We start from the raw sequence: 19,710 nt of genomic DNA, 5'->3' as shown, positions 1-19,710 counted from the left end.
AAAGAATAAAGAGTGATAGGAAGGATAGATGTGGGAAATTGGATTTTTAGCAGATTGATTAAAGAAATCTTCTCTAAGGTAACATGGAAAACAAAATAGTTGAAGAAGGTGAGGTAGAAGTCATGCATAAACTCTAGGATCAGATGTTTCTAGAGAGAACATCAAATACAAAGTTACTTCAGCAGAGGCTTCCCTGGTAGATATGAAGAATGTGTATGAGGCCTACACATCAGACCTGAGTGAACAAGAGAGTGGTTAAAAGTAAAGTTGGATGGGTAATGGGGCTGTCAATTTCTCTGAAGACTTGTAGCCTTTGCAACAGATTGGGCTACTAACCTTGGAAAAAGAGATACTGCAATGACAGTGAATTTCAAACTAGCCTAGAAGAAAGGATATTTAGAATCTTGTTGAATTTAATTAACATTGAAGATGTAGAATCTAGGACCAGGAAATCTAAGTTTTAGAAAATAAAATATTATAGTTACTGTTAATGTCCACTGTACATGTCTTCCTGTTGGTATATCCTTGTGCACCCCTCCCAAGAAGCATTCTTAATATGAACTGGGTGTTTATTATTTATTTATATTTTAAGATATATTTATAACATTTATACAATTTTTAAACTTTTTTAAACTTCACATATGTTCTATGATTTTAACCCTCCCTTCTATATATGTAACTTATTTATGTGTGTGTATATATATATATAATGTATTCATTTTCATTTTTCCTGAGGATTCTATTTTTTGAACACACCACAGGTTATTTACTTATACCTCTGTTGAGAGGCATTTAGGTTATTTCTAGTTTTCCTCTAATATAAATGATGTTGATATGGACTCTTTTTTTTTCCGTATCATCTCTTTGTTCCCAAGTGCAAGAGTTTCTCTAAGGTATGTATCTATGAGTGTTAATTGTTAAGTCATAAGGACATGTGCACATGTGCATTTTTAAACTTACCAACATTCATTTCACCAATGTACTCTACACTGTAGGACAGATCTACTTTTCTCAATCAGTTTTTCTGAATAGGTTCAAGGTTATAAATAGAGGGGACAATTTTACAGTTTTCTTAACTGCCCCCTGCATAGCTTAAACATTATCATTCCTGGCCATTGCCCACCAAGCGCTTTCCACACTTTCAGTTATACGTCTACTTTTTTGAGATTTCAGATGCCTATTTAATGAATGTGTGCTACATTTTAGCTGGAATTCTTTAGTTTTTGTGTGAGTGTAACCCATCTGCCTAAACATCTGGTTTGTCCCATAATGTGTGGAGAACACACCAGTTTGCTATATTTTGAAATATTCCCTAGATCGTTGTTGGCAAATTTTTCTTGGAGATTTTTTTAAGTTGAGCATAATTGACATGTAATATTTCGTTAGTTTCAGGTGTATAACAAAGTGATTTGACAATTATATATATTACAAATGCTTACCATGTGGTTACCACTTGTCATCAGATAAATTTATTAAAATATTATTGACTATAGTCGTGCAGTATTCTTCATCTCCATGACTTACTTATTTTATAACTGAAAGTGTGTAACTCTTAATCCCCTTCACCTGTTTCATCCATCCTCCTATCTCCTCTTCTCTGGCAACCACTAGTTTGTTCACTGTACTTATGAGTCTCTTTCTCTTTGTTATTTGTTCATTTGTTTCGATTTTTTTTTTTTAGATTCCACATATTAGTGGAATCAAAAGGTATTTGTCTTTGTCTGACTTATTTTGCTTAGTATAATATGCCCTAGGTCGATCCATGTTGTTGCAAATGGCAAGATTTCATTTTCTTTAATGGTTGAGTAATATTCCATTGTATATATACCACGTCTTCATTATCCAGTCATTTATGGATGGACACTTAGATTACTTCCATATCTTGGCTATTGTAAATGATGCTGCAATAAGCATAGAGATGAATATTTTTTTGAATTACTGTTTTAGTTATCTTTAGGTGGTGATTCTAAATGTAGTTTACCTCTGATGAACTTTGGGTTTATCAATTTATCTGTCTCCTCTGCTGCTCTTTTGGCTGCCTGTTTGGTGTCGCTGGCTCTATCAGTTCTCTTTTCTTCATTCTTATATTACCTATGTACAGACTCACCTATTTTATTAAATCCCTCATGTAAATGCAACATTAATTTTAGTCAAATGCTATTCCTCTATGATCATATGATACTTATAGAAAGATAATCTATTTTATTGTTTTATTTTATATTGCCCCTAGTAGTGACTAATTTTATATGGCAAATAAAATCCAAAGTATTTTGCCAGATGATTTTATTTCCTTGAGATAGATCAGAAGAAATAGAATAAATCTGTATGCAGGTTATCCAAGGTGGTAGATGAGTATTTGATCTAAAACAACTTTCTGAGATTTGTGAAATACCTGAAGGAAAAGGTATTTCAAGAGCTTTTTAATATTCAAGTCTAAACCTGACTTTAAGAGATTTGTGATAGTCTAGTCAGGATGGAAAATATTTTACATATGTAGTATTTGGAAGATTCAAAATTGGGAAAGTTTAAATTTACTTAACAAAGAAAATGTTAAATCACATGTGCCTGAGATGGTGATTGAGAAAAAGGAAGACAAGATCATGGAATAGATAGAAGGACCTGAAGAACTTGGTTAAATCACATTTTAGGACCAGTAAATAGAGGAAATTACTTTTAAAAGGAGTTAGTAGAGTTGAGACCCTCAAATTTTAAACCTGCTTTACTTTGCTTCTGATAAGCATATAAAAAATCAATTTCTATGAATAAAGAGAATGCATCCTAATATCCCTTTCCAGAAAATCCTTATCGCCAGATCCAGAATTGTTTTAATTTTTAATGCCAGCGACGTGGCAGCAACTGAGATAAATAATCTGTTGTGGAAATTTCAATGAATATTTATAGCCAAGTATTAGATAGTCTGAGTAGACTTCTGGTTTCAGATACTCACTGTTACTGTAGTCAATAGATTATAATTGGAGCTGTCTACTGAATAGCATATGCATATTTCATGCCATCATTTCCTTCTCTGTGTATTAAGTGTGAGGCTTTGCCAGCACATAAATTACATTCATTACTGTGAAGATAGTAGATAGGTTTGAAGCCGTTTGACAAACAATAAAGCCCATTTTCTTACTATGAATTAAGACCTAACCAAGTAATCATCAATTCTCAATACCAAAGGCAACAGATACAATCAACAATATCAGTAATGAAATTTCTTTTAAACAGTCTAGAGTTTTATCTTCTCTTATTTTGTTAAAAAAAAGTTAGTCTTATCATTGGCATTTGCCTAGTACTCTGATGACAAGAATAGAAGAGATCTTATATACTGTGCTTCCCTGCATACAAAATCCTTTTAGTATGTTTTGAATCTGATATTTAAACAAGAAAAAAACATTGATATCTATGTAGATTACATACTAATCATAATTTTATTGCTATTTTAAAACTAGTTTTATAAAATGGATTGTAGGTATAAGTTATCAAGTAGATTCATGTTCTTCACATTTTATGTAAGAGCTAATATAGGAAAACTGTAAGAAGCATCTCCTTTAACAGTGATATTACCAAGAGAGGAAACTAGAAAACTTTCTCAAAAGGAACTGTAGAGTTCTATTTTTAAAAATCTATTTTGTATTGGTTTTTTAATAGTACCATTTATTTTATATTTGTATTAGCTTCCTATTTCTGTTCTAACAAATTATGGCAAAGTTAGTGGCTTAAAATAACACAAAAATATTGTCTTACAGAGCTTGAGGTCAGAAGTCAGAGAAGAGTCTTACAGAGCTAAAATCAAGATGTTGGCTGGGCTGCATTCTTTCTAAAAGATCCAGCAGAAAATTAGGGTTCAGAAGCTACTTGTATTCCTTGATTCCTGACCCCTTCCTCTATCTTCATACTCTATCCTTCCAGCCTTTGCCTCCTTTGTCATAACTACTTTTTTTCTGACTCTGACATGCTTGTTTTTGGTTTCTGTATTTTGCTTTGTTTTTGTTTTTGTTTTTATAGAAACCCATTGTGATCACAGTGGTTTCACATCACATCCACTCAGATGATTCAGGATAATCTCCCATAATTCTTAATCACATTTGCAAATTTCCTTTTGGTATGAAGTAACATGTTAGGATTGTAAGGATTAAGTCAGAAACATTTGAGGGGGCTGTTATGCCATCTACTATAGTATCTGGGATCATTCCAGCATTTCATGACAACTGGCAATGTGTGTGTGTGTGTGTGTGTGTGTGAATGTACCCGTGCATGTGTGCATATGTAGCAGAAGCAGTACATCACATCTGTCTTTCCATAACTCAGCAGGTAATCATTGAGGTCGATAGGTGTATTATTATTCATAATCATAAGAAAGGGTTAACTTTCCACAAAGAATGAAATTTCTACCTTGTCATTTGTTGCAAAGGAAAGACTGACAATTAAGCAATACTTTATTTTTCAATCTAATAGATACGGTTATTTTTAATGTTTTGTGGATGTGTCTCTTTTATTCATTGTAAAGAGTGAATTTTCTGTTATTTCACTGAAGCACTGAAAACATATGGAGGCGCTGCCTCTTAACTATATCTAGGAACAAATTATTACTTCTAAATAGTAATGGCTCTTACCTTCAGAACTAGAATTTTCTTGGTTTGAATTTCTGTTCTCTTTCTCTAATTTGCAGCCCTAAATGATCCAGTTTTGGAAAATGCTCAAAGTCTCTAATTTGAAGTTGGTCCCTTAATTTTATTTTTACCAAAATCTTTGCAACTACTTAAAACCTACTGCAAAGCAAACTTTGGAAGTAATATTAATCTCTGTTCTTTTAGGACTATCTCAGTTGCTTCTCAAGAAGTTTTTTCGGAAGATTTAGGAACTTCCAACAAAGCAGATATCCAAAGCAGTCTTACTCATTGGTTGTTTATATTCTCATTTTTTTAAAGTGAGGTAAACATACTTCACTAAGCTTTACTCTTCAGATACAGTGTATTTTTCCTTCAGACTGCTTCTCATTTCAACGTAAATCTTCCTTGCATGTTTCCAAATTTCAGTGATCTAGAATGAGTATTACCTTTTATTTTACTACAGATGGACCTGTAGATTTTTTCTTTAATGACTGATTGATTTCACCTTAAATAAGAATTTTGTATCAATTGCCTTTCTCATGAAAGGAGTTCTTGCAGTTTACTGCAATTTAATGGTATCCGTTTTCCTTTCTTCCTTCAAATTCAAGATGTCCAATGAATTTGACAAGAGAGAAATCTCGCTATTTTGAGAAAGAAATAGCAAAGATTGTAAAGAGTAAGCCCCTGTCCCCCCCCGCAAAAGATAAAACCCTGAATTTTATTGGTTAAAATAAATTGCTAAGTAACATTGATAATTCTTTTAAGAATCTGAGCCAAAAAAAGTTTGAGAGAGAATTATGAAGAAGTGGGGTGGAGCTGTGAAGGAGTAGTGTGGGGAAGCTGTGTTTCTTTGTTTGACTATTTGACATTGTTTAAATTCAATTGGTCTTATTTTTAATTTTGTGCTTGATTTGTATTGTTACACTGTATTTTGGGGTGAGGGAGATATAAATCATGTTTCAAATGGATATAATGACAAACTAGATGAATAAATTATTCTTAAATACTATCTGTAGAAATGAATAACACAAAACCACATAAACTCAGAAAATTTATTGTTATTTATTATTAGCATCACATGAAAAGTGGATTCAATGAGTTGCCTAAGGAGATTAGTGGAAATGGGACAGGATCCTGCGAGAAGTCGAATTAACTGACCTCCATATTTCTGTCACAACTCTAAAATAAATGAGCAGACAGCAGTACAGAAACTTCCCCGGGGATCAGAGTCCCACTGAAGCTGGAAGTCTTTGGAACCAGTCTGCCTCTCAGAAGCTAATGAGATCATCCCTTATAGAACCGACAAATAATCAACATGGGACAATTAATATTTATAAATGCTACAAACGCAGAAAATAGTGTATCTGTCATCTTGAATTTCCACAATAAAATACTTGATTACTAATTCCTAATCAGTAAGAGGGTGACCAATCATCAGATTGACCCGGGACTGTTCCAGTATTAAGACTGAAAGTAATCATATAAAAATTATAATTATATTATGTATATCATATTATATAATTAAAATTTAAATAATTTGCATAGGTAAACTTTATAATTTTGTATCGCTCTGAATCATCGAAGTCCCCAATTTATAATCTCAAATGTTGCAGATAATTGCTTGATATTACCAATGTCTAACCCTGGGTCCAAGTCTCTGAAACAAACTTGTATTGTTGTCACTTTCATCCAAGGGAGTAAATAATGAGTTTCCTAGGGATATGATTGCATATGGAAATATTATTTTTATATCTTCTAGTGCATTGTTGGAATAAAAACAGAAACAAAAACAAAAACAGAAGAAGGAGAGAGAGTGAGAGGCTGGAAACAGGTTGGTGTGCTAGACTGTATCATGATGAAGAACAGGGATTGTGAGAACGAAACATTTTTTTCCAAGCATTTTGTGTCTGTGGCAGCGTCACCCTGATTCATACTGCTATCGTGGTGAAGAAGGTGACCTGAAGGCACATTTGTGATGCATTGGCTGTGCTAATTTGGAACTTCTTTGCCTGGTATGCAGTAATGATATAGAGTTACAGTGACTTGGAGTGCCTTAGAGATCCCACCGTAGAAAAATGGATATCATTTGAATCTTGGATGCACTCATCCAATTTTTCTATTGTTCATTAAGCAGCACTGGTGGTGAGTTATAGGGAGAAAGTCTATAAATATTAATATCTTATGTCATTACAAGTAGTAGTTTCCAGCTTATTATTCTCAAATATTTTCTAGAACTGGAATTCTAGTAAAGTTAAAAAATTATTCAGATATAGCAGCATTGGAAAAATAGATTAAATCAGATGATTTTCACCAGTAACAACCGAAGTTGCTTTACAATTAATTACATTTTTTAGCCTTTGTTTTAATTAACTCCTTGCTGAATGTACATCACAGTAGAGTGTAAAATACCATGACTTTTAAAGTCAAACAGGCTCAAATTAAAAAACTGACTTTCCTATTCAGTATTTTAAGCAATGCTATCATTTCCCTAAGCCTCAGTTTCCTTAATTGAAAAATGTGGGCAACTATTCTTAAGATTTACTTTGAAGATTGCATGAAAACATATATTAGGCATAAAGCATGCAGCAAGTGCTCACATTTTACTTTTCAAATCTGTTCTAAACTCAAACAGAGAAGGATCATCTGCTTACTAAATATGCGAATTTACTGAGGTTGCGAGATTCCTCTTGCTTAGGTGGAGATCGAAAGTGTTTCCCCCCTTAAAACCTGAGGCAAAAGGGAGAGAGCAAAGGTAGTCCTATTCCACGAGATGATTGCTGACTGTCCTACCTTATCATAAGTATTTTCCTCACTCCAAGACCTAGATCCTTAGGGCTGGAATAAATGAAGTTGTAATTTTCACGACCTTCTTGCCTACATGATTTAGTCAAAGGGCATACGGGCCTGGGCACTGGGTAACCAAACCAGCATATCTGCCTCCACATGTAGCTCATTTATGCCCATCTTTAATTCTTGCACATTTCATTTCACCTCACTTTTCAGTACCAGCTGATGTACAATGATCCTAGAAATATCGCACAGGTGTAACTGGACCCACTGTGCACTCATAATGAGAATTTTAGAAATGATGGGACACCTGGGTGGCTCAGAGGCTAAGCATCTGCCTTTGGCCCAGGGCGTGATCCTGGAGTCTCGGGATCTAGTCCCGCATCCAGCTCCCTGCATGGAGCCTGCTTCTCCCTCTGCCTGTGTCTCTGCCTCTCTCTGTGTGTCTCTCATGAATAAATAAATAAAATCATTTTTTTAAAAAAGAGAGTTTTAGAAATGAAATTCAATATTGGGAAAAAACTATAGGTCAACATAGAAAAGTACTTATTTGTGCCTTTCATGAATATCTTTTAGTCTTTTCTACTTCCACATCAGCTGGCCATGAAAAACCAAAAGTCTTCAAAAGGCAGAAGCATATTCTTATATCGATTTCTTATCTTTCACAGAGTTATGTCTCCCACTCGAATACTGATTTATAAAGCTGGAATTCCTTCCCATCTGCATCATGTTTCCTGCTGCCTTAGACTTTCCATTCTTCTGTCTCTTCCCATCTCCCTGGCTTCTCTTAAAATCTGGATAAATGCTCAATTTTTAAGAATATATGAATATTGATTCTTTTAAAATTGTGTGAATAGGAGCACCTAGGTGGCTCAGTCGGTTAAGCGTCTGCCTTTGGCTCAGGTCATGATCCCAGGATCCTGAGATCGTGTCCCATGTCAGGCTCTCTGCTTAGTAGGAGCCTGCCTGCTGCTCTCCCTGCTGTGCTCACTCATGCATGCACACATTCTCTCTCTCAAGTAAAATCTTTAAAGAAAAATCTAAAAACTGTGTGAATATATTAAAAAATCCCATGCTTTCAAGTGGAAAAGACAGTACCTAATTTGTGAATATCTCATTTTTGTCTCCAAGATTTCTTGGCCTCCCTTATGTGAAACATAGAAAATTCCGCTGGTAAGTTTTTATTCTTTTCCCTAAAATATAGCAGAGATATGCTTTATAAAGTTATCCTAGGGATCCCTGGGTGGCTCAGCAGTTTAGCGCCTGCCTTTGGCTCAGGGCGTGATCCTGGAGTTCCAGGATCAAGTCCCACATCAGGCTCCCTGCATGGAGCCTGCCTCTCCCTCTGCCTGTGTTTCTGCCTCTCTTTGTGTCTCTCATGAATAAATAAATAAAATATTAAAAAATAAATAAATATTTAAAATAACATACGTACGTACGTACATACATACATAAGTTATCCTAGATCTCAGTTGCAGGCGAAGGGCTTGTATCCTAAACTATAATATTGGATAAAAGAAAAAAGAAAAAAAATCTCAATATTCAGATTTGGAGTAAAGTCTAATGGTAATAGGCTCATCTCATTCTCTATCCTCTTGATGTCATTTTCTTAATATATGATGCAATTTTGTACAGTGTCACCAAGCATGGAATGATGGTACATCTGCTTTCCCCAAAGGATGCTAATATTACATTAGCAAATTGACTGACTTTTGGGTGTGTTTGATTGTCATTCTTTTATACATGTAGTACTTAATGGCTACTACAAGCTATTTTATTAAACAGTTTCTTATACCATGTGTTTCATCCTTCTCTTGACTTTGAAACAGCTATTGTATTCACTTTTGAGTTCACCTTTTCATAGCATTTTGTTTTGCTAGATTGTTTTTTTCTTTTACTGTCTCCTTTACTTTCTTATCTTTCTTCTGATTAATGATTACTTAGTTTTACTTATTTTTTACTTATTTATTTTTGAATTTTACTTATTTATTTTTAAAGGTTTTGTTTATTTGTTTGAGAGACAGCAAGAATACATGCAAGCAGAGGAGGAGGGAGAGAGGCAAGCAGACTGTGCTAAGTGCAGAGCCCAACATGGGGCTTGATCCCAGAACCCTGAGATCATGAAAGAGCCAAAACCAAAAGTCTGAGGCTTAACTAACTGAGCCACTCAGGTACCCTGAACTTTATTTTTTAAAGCATTGTAGTTTTCTGATTTCTTTAAGTCTACAATTTTCCTGAAATAAAATTTTCTATTTTTAGAAACCTCCTTTCCAGAAGGTATTATATATTTAATGTTACTTTTTTTAACATTTCTTTTTTTTAAATAAATTTATTTTTTTATTGGTGTTCAATTTACCAACATACAGAATAACACCCAGTGCTCATCCTGTCAAGTGCCCCCCTCAGTGCCCGTCACCCATTCACCCCCACCCCCTCCCTCCTCCCCTTCCACCACCCCTAGTTCGTTTCCCAGAGTTAGGAGTCTCTCATGTTCTGTCTCCCTTTCTGATATTGAATATCATATATAATGCTTCTATTGATAAAAAAATTAGTAATTTTACTGTTTACAATAGTTAAAATTCAAATGTTATTTTGATTAGTTTTTTAAAAAATATTTTTATTTATTTATTCATGACAGACACAGAGAAGCAGAAACATAGGCAGAGGGAGAAGCGGGCTCCTTGCAGGGAACCCGATGCAGGACTAGATTCCCAGGCCCAGGATCATGCCCTGAGCCAAAGGCAGACACTCAACTGCTGAGCCATCCAGGAGTCCCTATTTTGACTAATTTATTGTCGTTTTTTTTTTTATTTTTATTTTTATTTTTTTATTTATGATAGTCACAGAGAGAGAGAGAGAGAGAGAGGGAGGCAGAGACACAGGCAGAGGGAGAAGCAGGCCCCATGCACTGGGAGCCCGACGTGGGATTCGATCCTGGGTCTCCAGGATCGCGCCCTGGGCCAAAGGCAGGCGCTAAACCACTGCGCCACCCAGGGATCCCTTTATTGTCGTTTTTATTTCTACTTTATTGTTGATTTTTATGGCAGAAACAAAAAACTTTAATTTTTCAAAAATCTACATAAAGTACACACAACACTTTAGAATATGTGCAGACTGAACAAATACTTACATAGCTTCAACAGGAGAGATTTTGGGATAGAAAATGCCTGGGAAAAATCACTTCATGCTCACATCAGTTGCTCACCAGGATGAAATCAGTTTGCTGGATAACTTGGGGAAGAACAGATTCTAAACATTGTTTTCACATGAGACTTCAGCAAAAAGTATTTAAGGGAAAAATATAGTAATTGTGGCACAACTTTAAACTTTTGTTTTTTCTTTTACCACGGTTCCAGTTATAAAATTTTTAAGTAATAATATTTTCTTGGTATTCTACAATAAATAGCTAAATATGGTAACATAAATAATCTGAGTTCATATTCCTTGTTTATTTAAAGAATATGAATTATTTCATAAAGTTATAGAATATTGTCAGATTGGAAGGAAAAAAAGAGATTCAGAATGTTCTTTTTGTATTTTTTTTCCTTTGAAGTTGTTGACATATATTACAAAAAATCAAAGTTGGTTTTCATCCTTTTCAGTGTCTACAATTGTAATTACAAAGGCTAGCTCTTATAACCCTAACTTTACAAATGGGGAAAATGTCAGGAAGAGGTTAAGTAACTTGCCCGAGTGTGTATCTAGTATGCCTGATAGTCTGATGTCAGAACTCAGTAATTTTTTACACATCCTCTATAATGCTAAAATATATGCCTTATTACATTGAGAAGTTTAAAAACAGAAAGTAAGTCTGAGCGCATTTCTCCAGCTTGTTCTGGAAACTATAAAATAGCCAGAGATCTAAAAAGCCAATTGATGGTTATAAGAATTGGAGTAGGAGCCCAGAATTACTTTGTTTTTTTTTTCTTTTGATCTGTATTATACTCATATACAAAATTGGAGACATTGCACATTTTATACCATAAACACAACATGAGTTGCATGAATAATGAACAGTGTCCTGAAAGGAAGTCATTCTCATTTCTCATTTCACCTTGTCTAAGAAAAGATGTCTCTCTCTCTCTCTCTCTCTCTCTCATTCTCTAAAATGTGCATATGTGTTTATATACGTGTATATATGTGTGTGTGTGTACATTCTCATATTCACATATACATGCACTTATGTACTTGTATTACATATTCAAGTGCATATACATACATACTTATAAATTTATATATGTAGTGTATATAATGTATTTATGTATCTATGGACATTTAGACTTATTTTCAGAGATTTTCAGACAGAGGTCATTGTCACTAAAATTGAGAATAGGAAATATGTGTGTGTTTATTAGTATTTTTTCATATTTAATCCTCACTCTCTTACCATCTATCCCTATTCTTATAAAGTGCTCATTTTGTTATCTATGAGGGTTTTCTGTGTGAGCTAAACAAAGACAACTCCAAGTTAAATTTTTCCAATTAAGCAATGTTCACAGTCTTTGATTTTATTTGTCTTATCTCTAATACAAATCATATAACAAAATTATATGTCTCATTTTTATTATGGCGATTATACAATCTTTATTTTAAAGGTGTTAGTGATGACAAAATTAATCTATGTATTTGCTCCAAATGGTTTTATTTGTAACTTGACAAAACAATTATGAAGTATATATAACAATGTAGAATAATAATACTTATGCAATGATAGCCTGAAAACTTAGAAAAAAACCCCAACAAGATTAATGGATCACTGGTTGAGGTAAAGGATGATCCACAGTTACATTAGATAATAATATGAGTAGAGCAATAATTTAAAAGACAGGCTGGTGTAAGAAAAGGTAGTCAAATAGAACAAATGAAGAATTCAGGAATAGTCTCACATGTATGATAATGATAGCATTGACAACAAAATGAAGGAAAACATGGATAGGTTAATAAATAATATAGGATTAATTGGTGCATCATTTGGTAAGCATATTCACACATCTTTCAGGTCACACAAAAATTGCATCCTTACATCCTTAGATGCTACACACACACACACACACACACACAATCTTGAGATAATAAATAATTAAATGTGAAAATAAAAATACAAAATAAGTTAGTAAACAATCTAAGGTACCTCTATGTGTATGCTTTCTAAGCATAATGCAAATAATAAAAATTCTAAATAACATTAAGAATGCAGTAAACAATTGAAAGACTAAACAAGAAAATTATATAATACATATCAGAAATTTTTCATTTCCCTAATACAAAAAATATAAAATCAAAATAAGCAAGATCACTTTCATATTAAAAAATCAAATTACATCAATAGAATTAACAAGAGAAAAATAAGTATTCCCAATAAACAATGTCCAATAACCAAAGAAATGCACATAAAAACAACAATCATGTACTTTTTGTGCCTATCAGGTTGATAAAGATATAGATTAAAAATACCCTGTTATGCGAGACAGCTCACACACTTTCTTGGAGAAAGATCCATATTTTTTTTAAGAGTAGAGCTTGACAGGAGCTATTAAAATGTGGAGTTGGTATACCCTTATGTCTATTGGTTCTTCTTACTGTGTTTATAACAAAGAGATAATCAGAAAAGTATGAACAGATTGATACATAGAAATGTTTTATCAGAATATCATTTTAATGTTTAAAAAATTGAAATAACTCAAACATCAAACAGTGCAGGGCAATGAAATAATCAAGACAAAGATGGTGTGATATGTTTTAGCATTTATTATGAGTCAGACAATATTTCAAGTATTTTTTTATTTACTGTCTCATTTGATCTCCTAAGAACAATCATATGAGATGGGCAGCCACTAAATCTCTTTCTGTGTGTATGTGTACATGTTTATAAACTGTACACACACACACAGACACACACACATGGTAGCCATTAAAGATGTTATTTAGACAAAATAGTTACAGAAAAAAGTATATTAGTTGATCAAATTTGATCGATACAAATTGATATCTTGGTATGTCCATGAATATTGATATTTTCATGGATATTAAACCAAAATATCAATAGTAGCTCTTTCTGGTGGTTAGATTTACTGTCATACTGTTATATTCTTCTTGAAAATACTTTTTCTAAAAATACTACATTGAAATTATAGCTCTTCTAAGTTACTAATTTTTTTTCACCACTTTCAAGTTGATCATTGTTGAAAATTGATTGTTTTAGTATTGTCTTGTCTCTTAGGGTCATTTCTATATTAGTATGCTATGATATTTTATTAATCTGGATCAAAATTAGAGCTCCAGTCTTATTCTTTGGCTTGATAACTTTTCTTTAAAATATACTCAAGTATAATTTAAGAACATTTAAAAATGAATATTTCATACAAGAAAGGATTTTAAACAATAAAGATTAAATGAGAATGTTTTTCACATGCCTAATTTATTCAGCATCATTTCAGGAAGAGTTATTAATGAATTAAAAAGAGGAATATTGGGTCTCAGCAAAGCCATTATTACAATATCCACCAATAACTCCTCTCACTTTTCTTTTTACTTTTGCTTCTTATACAAGCAGTTTAGATAAGAGATAAATTCAACATAACTTTTCCAAAAAATAACAACATAGCAGAAAATGTGACATTAATTGTATGTATTTTAACCATCTGATTTTGTTGAAATTTGCACAGAACTGGAGTATATTTATCATCTTCACTATATGAGAGTACAATTAATTAGAACATTTTAGTTTCCTTAAAGCAGTTGATCTTGGGGGAATAGTTGGGATATATCTGAGTTGACCTCAATTCTGAAATTATTTTTGTATGATTTTATTTCCTGGTGTTTTATTTCATAAATGAAATTGAAAAACCTGTAAGGAGGTGGTTCTTCAAGAAACTTTCTGTATAAACATATAAGTATACTATTTACATAATAAAAATATTTATATATTATATACACTGATCACATTGGTAAAATCCATCAAAATAAGAAACCTGTGACCGGGGTGCCCTCCACTATTGCCACCACCAAGGAGCCAGAGTCTAACTAAATGATTCCACAAATGACACAAATGGTCATGGCCTCAATTCTAAGCTCAAGTCATCCATTTCTACATTTACTTTCACCTTTTGCCATTTTGCAAACATGTCAGGTTTGACATGACTGATACTGACCTACGCTTTTCTCTCATAACCTAGCTTCTCCTTTGACCTTCTGGTTTCTGTTCTTCTATATCCCTGTTTATCCAGTGTCAATAGTTATTTTTAATGCCTTCCTTTCTCTTCACATCCAATCTGTTGCCAAGCTCTGTGCAGTCTTCACGTGTTATCTTTCACTTATATCCTTTTATTTTTCAATTGTACAATTCACACCGTAGTGTAGGCACTCATGAATTCCTGGAATACCCACAAAATCTAATAGGTCTCCTCCTCTAATCCCCCTCCTTTCTCTTTGTGCATAGGAGCATCAGATTGATGTTCCAGGCATCACTTTGATCATACAGAGCACTTTCCAGTTGGTTCCAAGACACCCTCACTGACTGAGATAAAGTCCAAACCATTCAACTAGCATCCAAGACCTTCTTTCCAGCCTTTTTATTAATTCCTGTGGTCAGCTTTAGCAAATTTGATGTATTTTCACTGCTCCAAAAGTACCTGTTGGCTTTTTGCCTCCTCCTCTTTGTTCAACTTTCCATCATTTTCTCTTCATGAATGCCATCTATTTCTAACACCATCTACAGAAATCCTGTAATACCTACTCGAGATGCCAACTCAATTTTTAATTCTTCTTTGTATCTACAGCTCATGTACCACTGTTTGAATCATTCTTTTTGTTAGTTAGATCATGTTATATGGTATGCAAGCCTATATATTTTGGCTATCCTACAAAATTTCAGGAGGTAGGAAGTATTTAATGGATGTTTATTAAATCCCCTAATATCTACTTCAGTGCTGTGCATTACTGTCAAGGGAAAATTCTGAGGAATTTTTCAGGCCAAAAAAAAAAAAAAATCAAAAGAAAAAAAAGATACATTATCTCCTAGATTTGAGGGAAACTCTTTTATAATTTTTAAACTTTTAAACATATTATATATTAAAGTAATATAATATGTATACCAGTATAATACAATATAGTTTCTACAAAAATGATAAAAGCTATAAAAAGCCATTATAGATGGTATTTATAACTGATTAAATAAGCTATGAATCTATTAACTTTAAAAATGAGTATCGTTGATTACTTCTTTGAGAACATGATATAAGTATACAACACTATTGATGTTGGCACTTTTAGTTTTTATTCAAAATCGAAATAATTTTTTACTTTATTTTATCATGCCTATATAACATGTCAAATAGGAAATACCACCTCTTAGAGATAATTGTTACGGGTTTTGGTGATTATCCCTCTAAATATCTACTGTTATTTAAAATGTATATGATCATATAATAGCCACTTTTAAGTATTTTTAACTTATCCATAGACTATGAGCACATTTCCATTTTAATATAAAGTCTTTAAAATAACTGTATACATACATACCCAGCTTCAGTGTCATGGCTGCCCCTACCCTGAATGCATGCTGGCTACAGTTTCGAAGTCAGTTCCTGAGTAATCCAGATGATGTGGAGTGAGCAGAAGAGCAGAAGATGGTGGTGAAGACGATAGTCCGGGAGAACAGTACCTAGTGGCTATGCCAGGAGAAGCGAGTTGATCATGAAATCAGTGCCCACATATACAAGAATGACTTCTACGAAACCCACGAAAACAGGTTTTTAAGGACAGGCATTGGCTTTTTTTTTTTTTTTTTTTTACCAAATTCCCAGAGCTGGCATCTAGCCCAAACCAAAATCACTTGAAGGATTTGCTGTCAGAGAACAAGAAGAGTCAAGTACCTGAATGCAGGAGCAGTGAGGATGGACCTGGTGTAAAAATAGAAGAACAGCACAAATGTTCTTCAGTAGCCTTGGAGATAAACCACACACAGATGCCTCCTGTGGAAGAAAATGTAACTCAGAAACTCAGTCACCTGGAAATCTGTGCTGATGAGTTCCCAGGATCCTTGAATACTTGAGCAGTTGTTCCTGACAAGATGCAGAAGGCTATTATCCACAGGCTGAGCAGGCTTCTGAAACTCAGAGGGATATTGCTTCTGCAAGAACATGGCCTCTACGATTCGGCTCAGCTTCCACTTAAATAAAAAAATAAAATAAAATAAAAAAAGGTCAGTGTCTGTTTGAAAATTTCTATGTGAGAGGTAATGGTACTAAAGTTTACTTCTTTGCACAAGATGAGCTGAACACACTTTTCACTACAGCTGGACTGGAGAAGGTTCAAAACCTGGTGCATTGCCCATTGCAAGTGAACCTAGGGAAACAGCTGACAATGTAGTGAGTTTGGATTCAGTGCAAATATCGCAGTCCTCTTCAGTCCAGTGCTGGCTGAGAGGCACCTGCTCCTAACATGATAAGAGCTCATTGGAGCTTTTTAAAAAGAATATTCACAAACGGTGTCTTGCTGACATTGAAAAGTTCAAGGATTCAGACTTGGACCTTGAACTTTAAAAAAATTGCTTTTTATCAAGATTCTGATAATTGTGCTTCATATTTGTGAAGCCTTTTTTAATACATACTCTCCACAAGGTTTTTTCTTCCTTTGAGATTTCAAAGAATCTTTCTTGCCATTTCGTAATTTATCGTAACTGAAATGTTCATGGGAATCATGAATTTAAAGGCATCAAAATCTAGTTTCATATGAAAGGATTATATATGAATAAGTGTCATTTGTGAGTTGCATTAAATTATTTTGGAGTTCAAATACCTGGACTAGACAGTTGATACATACAAAGGTGACTAAAGGTCTTACTCAGTGAGAAGCATGTCAAGAAGAATCATCTTTCTTTGGGTATTTTCCTGACTCAAAACAGCACCTTAAAGAGTATCAAAACATGTCCTTGTTACGTATTTATTTGGTTATGGTCTCCACTTAGCCTTAGTTCTGTGGAATTTTAAACACTGTTCCTCCTCTAAGTAACTTCTTTCTAAAAAAATTAGAAGAATCTTCACTTTTAGCAAAAAAAATGAGTAAGTAAAATAAAATAATTACATGTTATACTGCTGCATTTCAGTATAAAAATATTTTTAAAATATTTTTTACACCTTTATATAGTCTCTGTACATCAGCTGTTAGCCAAGTATATGTCTGATATATATGTACTTAAATTGTGTATATACAGGATAAATGAGAGAGTCAGAACCCTGATCTAGAAGTAAAACCCATTCTCTAAAATTTACCATTTCTATTGAGTGGTCAGCTGGAGAATATTTTCATACTGAGAGATACTGTAAGATAATACTATAATGTCTTTTTTCTCATATAAAACATTTCCTACTCTCAGTGGAAGAAAAATAATATGGAACTCAAAGAACATGCCCATTGAGTATTCATCTGGAGTCTTCTTAAATCCTAAAACAAGACTGGACAAGTTATTTTTTCTTAAATGTTTATATTTAAATACATAAATGAAAATACAATAAACTGAATGGATTTTAAAGAAATGGACTAATCTTGAAATGGAAACAAAATTTGCATATGTCAGTGCTGTGTTCATTAATACTGCAATGTGACAATACATTGTGTCTGAGGTTCAGGGGAAGCTGCCAGGGAGTTAAGTCCTTGCATTTGTTATCAGTAACTATGTATATTTATACTAAGTAGTTTTCAAATGCTCAGAACAAAGCAATTTAGCCAATTTTCTTCGTTTTAGAAGCAGAAAATTAATTTATTCTAATTACCAACTTCTTACGTTAGTGGTATAAAAGATAAAAGAATAATAATTAAATTGAGTTAGCATTTGGTGAGCACAATGAGACAATCGAAAAGGAATTAGTTTCTGTGCAGGATGAGAGACATATGGAAAATTACTGTGGAACACACATTTAAAATATTATAAATCAATTTAAAGGATATTTGATTAGTTTGTCAAGAGGTTTAGAGAGCCTGGTAGAGAATCAGAAAATATGAATAGGATCAAGCCTATGTGTGTATGTTTAAATACTAGCTATATATGAAAACTACTAGGTTTATTTATGATTAACCTTTGAAAATTAAACAAAAAATAGGCAAAAAATATTTGTATTATACAGTAGAACTGAGACTTCGACTCCAACAGAATTTGTATTCTTTTTGTATACCCTTCTCTGTTTTTTTCAGTATTTCTAACTCATTCAAAGATTTTACATTGCACTGCTGTTTTCCAGTGTATTGTGAAATGGTTTTGAAATCTGTCATAAACTTCAAATTTACTTTTATCCAGTAAAACTCATTTTGTTTGAAGCTATGTTTAGTATTTAGAACTATAATCACTGATTTGTAAAATTGTGTGCTTTAGTCACTTGCTCCAGAATGCCAAGTTTAAATTATACTTAATGTCTTTAATCTTGAGTATGAAAAGGTGTAGCAGTGAGAGTCCATTCAAGAGTCCATACCAGTAACCTGAAGAGGCTACTTTTTACATAAAGAATTATTAACTAGTAACAGGGAAATAGCTATTAAGAGACTAGAGAGAACCCTAAACAGAGGAATAGAAGTAGGGGGATCAGCCACAATTTCTAAGGCTTAGAGAGAATAGCAAAGAAAGAAGCAAACTTGAAAGAAAGTCTTTCTCTACACACAGACATACACACATACAAGCACAGAAGCCTCTGGAGAGGGTGGGGCCCTGGCTCACTGGAAAATAGAGAGTTTTGGCAAGCTGCAGCAAGTCAGGTTTAACAAGCGAGGAACTCCTATGTGGGGTGCTGCTGAAATCTCTGGGAAGCACCCAGGTGTCTCCCAGTGAGATTTGCTAGGAAGCCAGCAGCTGAATGTCTGTCACACTGTAGGAGAAAACAGGAAAGCCTAGACCCAGGGAGAAAGCCCTTCCTTTTGAAGTGTCCCTCCACTGCTCTCTACCGACAGAACCTAACATTGTGGCAGCCTGCAAAATAAGAGATTTAAGTGATTCAGCTGTGGTATCACAAAGCAGGGGGAAAAAGTGGATTTGGAGTTAAGGGGTAGTTGATAACTAGGATAGAAGTAAAGGATGGAACTAAGCCGTTTAACAGAGTGTATTTATGGGATTCCAATAGCTATTTGGTTTGTTTTTATTTGGTTGATTTTTGTATGGAGGCATTTGCTCTGAGTTCTAATATTATTATTTCTGGCCTCTCATTTATTTTTTTATTTATTTATTTATTTATTTATTTATTTTTTGGCCTCTCATTTAAAGAAAACTTCAGTGTATGATGAATGGTAGAGTCTTTGCAGTACATTTATTTTCAATGAAAATAAT

Source organism: Vulpes vulpes, chromosome 3 (genome assembly GCF_048418805.1).
Source record: "Vulpes vulpes isolate BD-2025 chromosome 3, VulVul3, whole genome shotgun sequence".
Lineage (NCBI taxonomy): Eukaryota > Metazoa > Chordata > Mammalia > Carnivora > Canidae > Vulpes > Vulpes vulpes.
Note: the sequence above shows the minus strand (reverse complement) of the source record.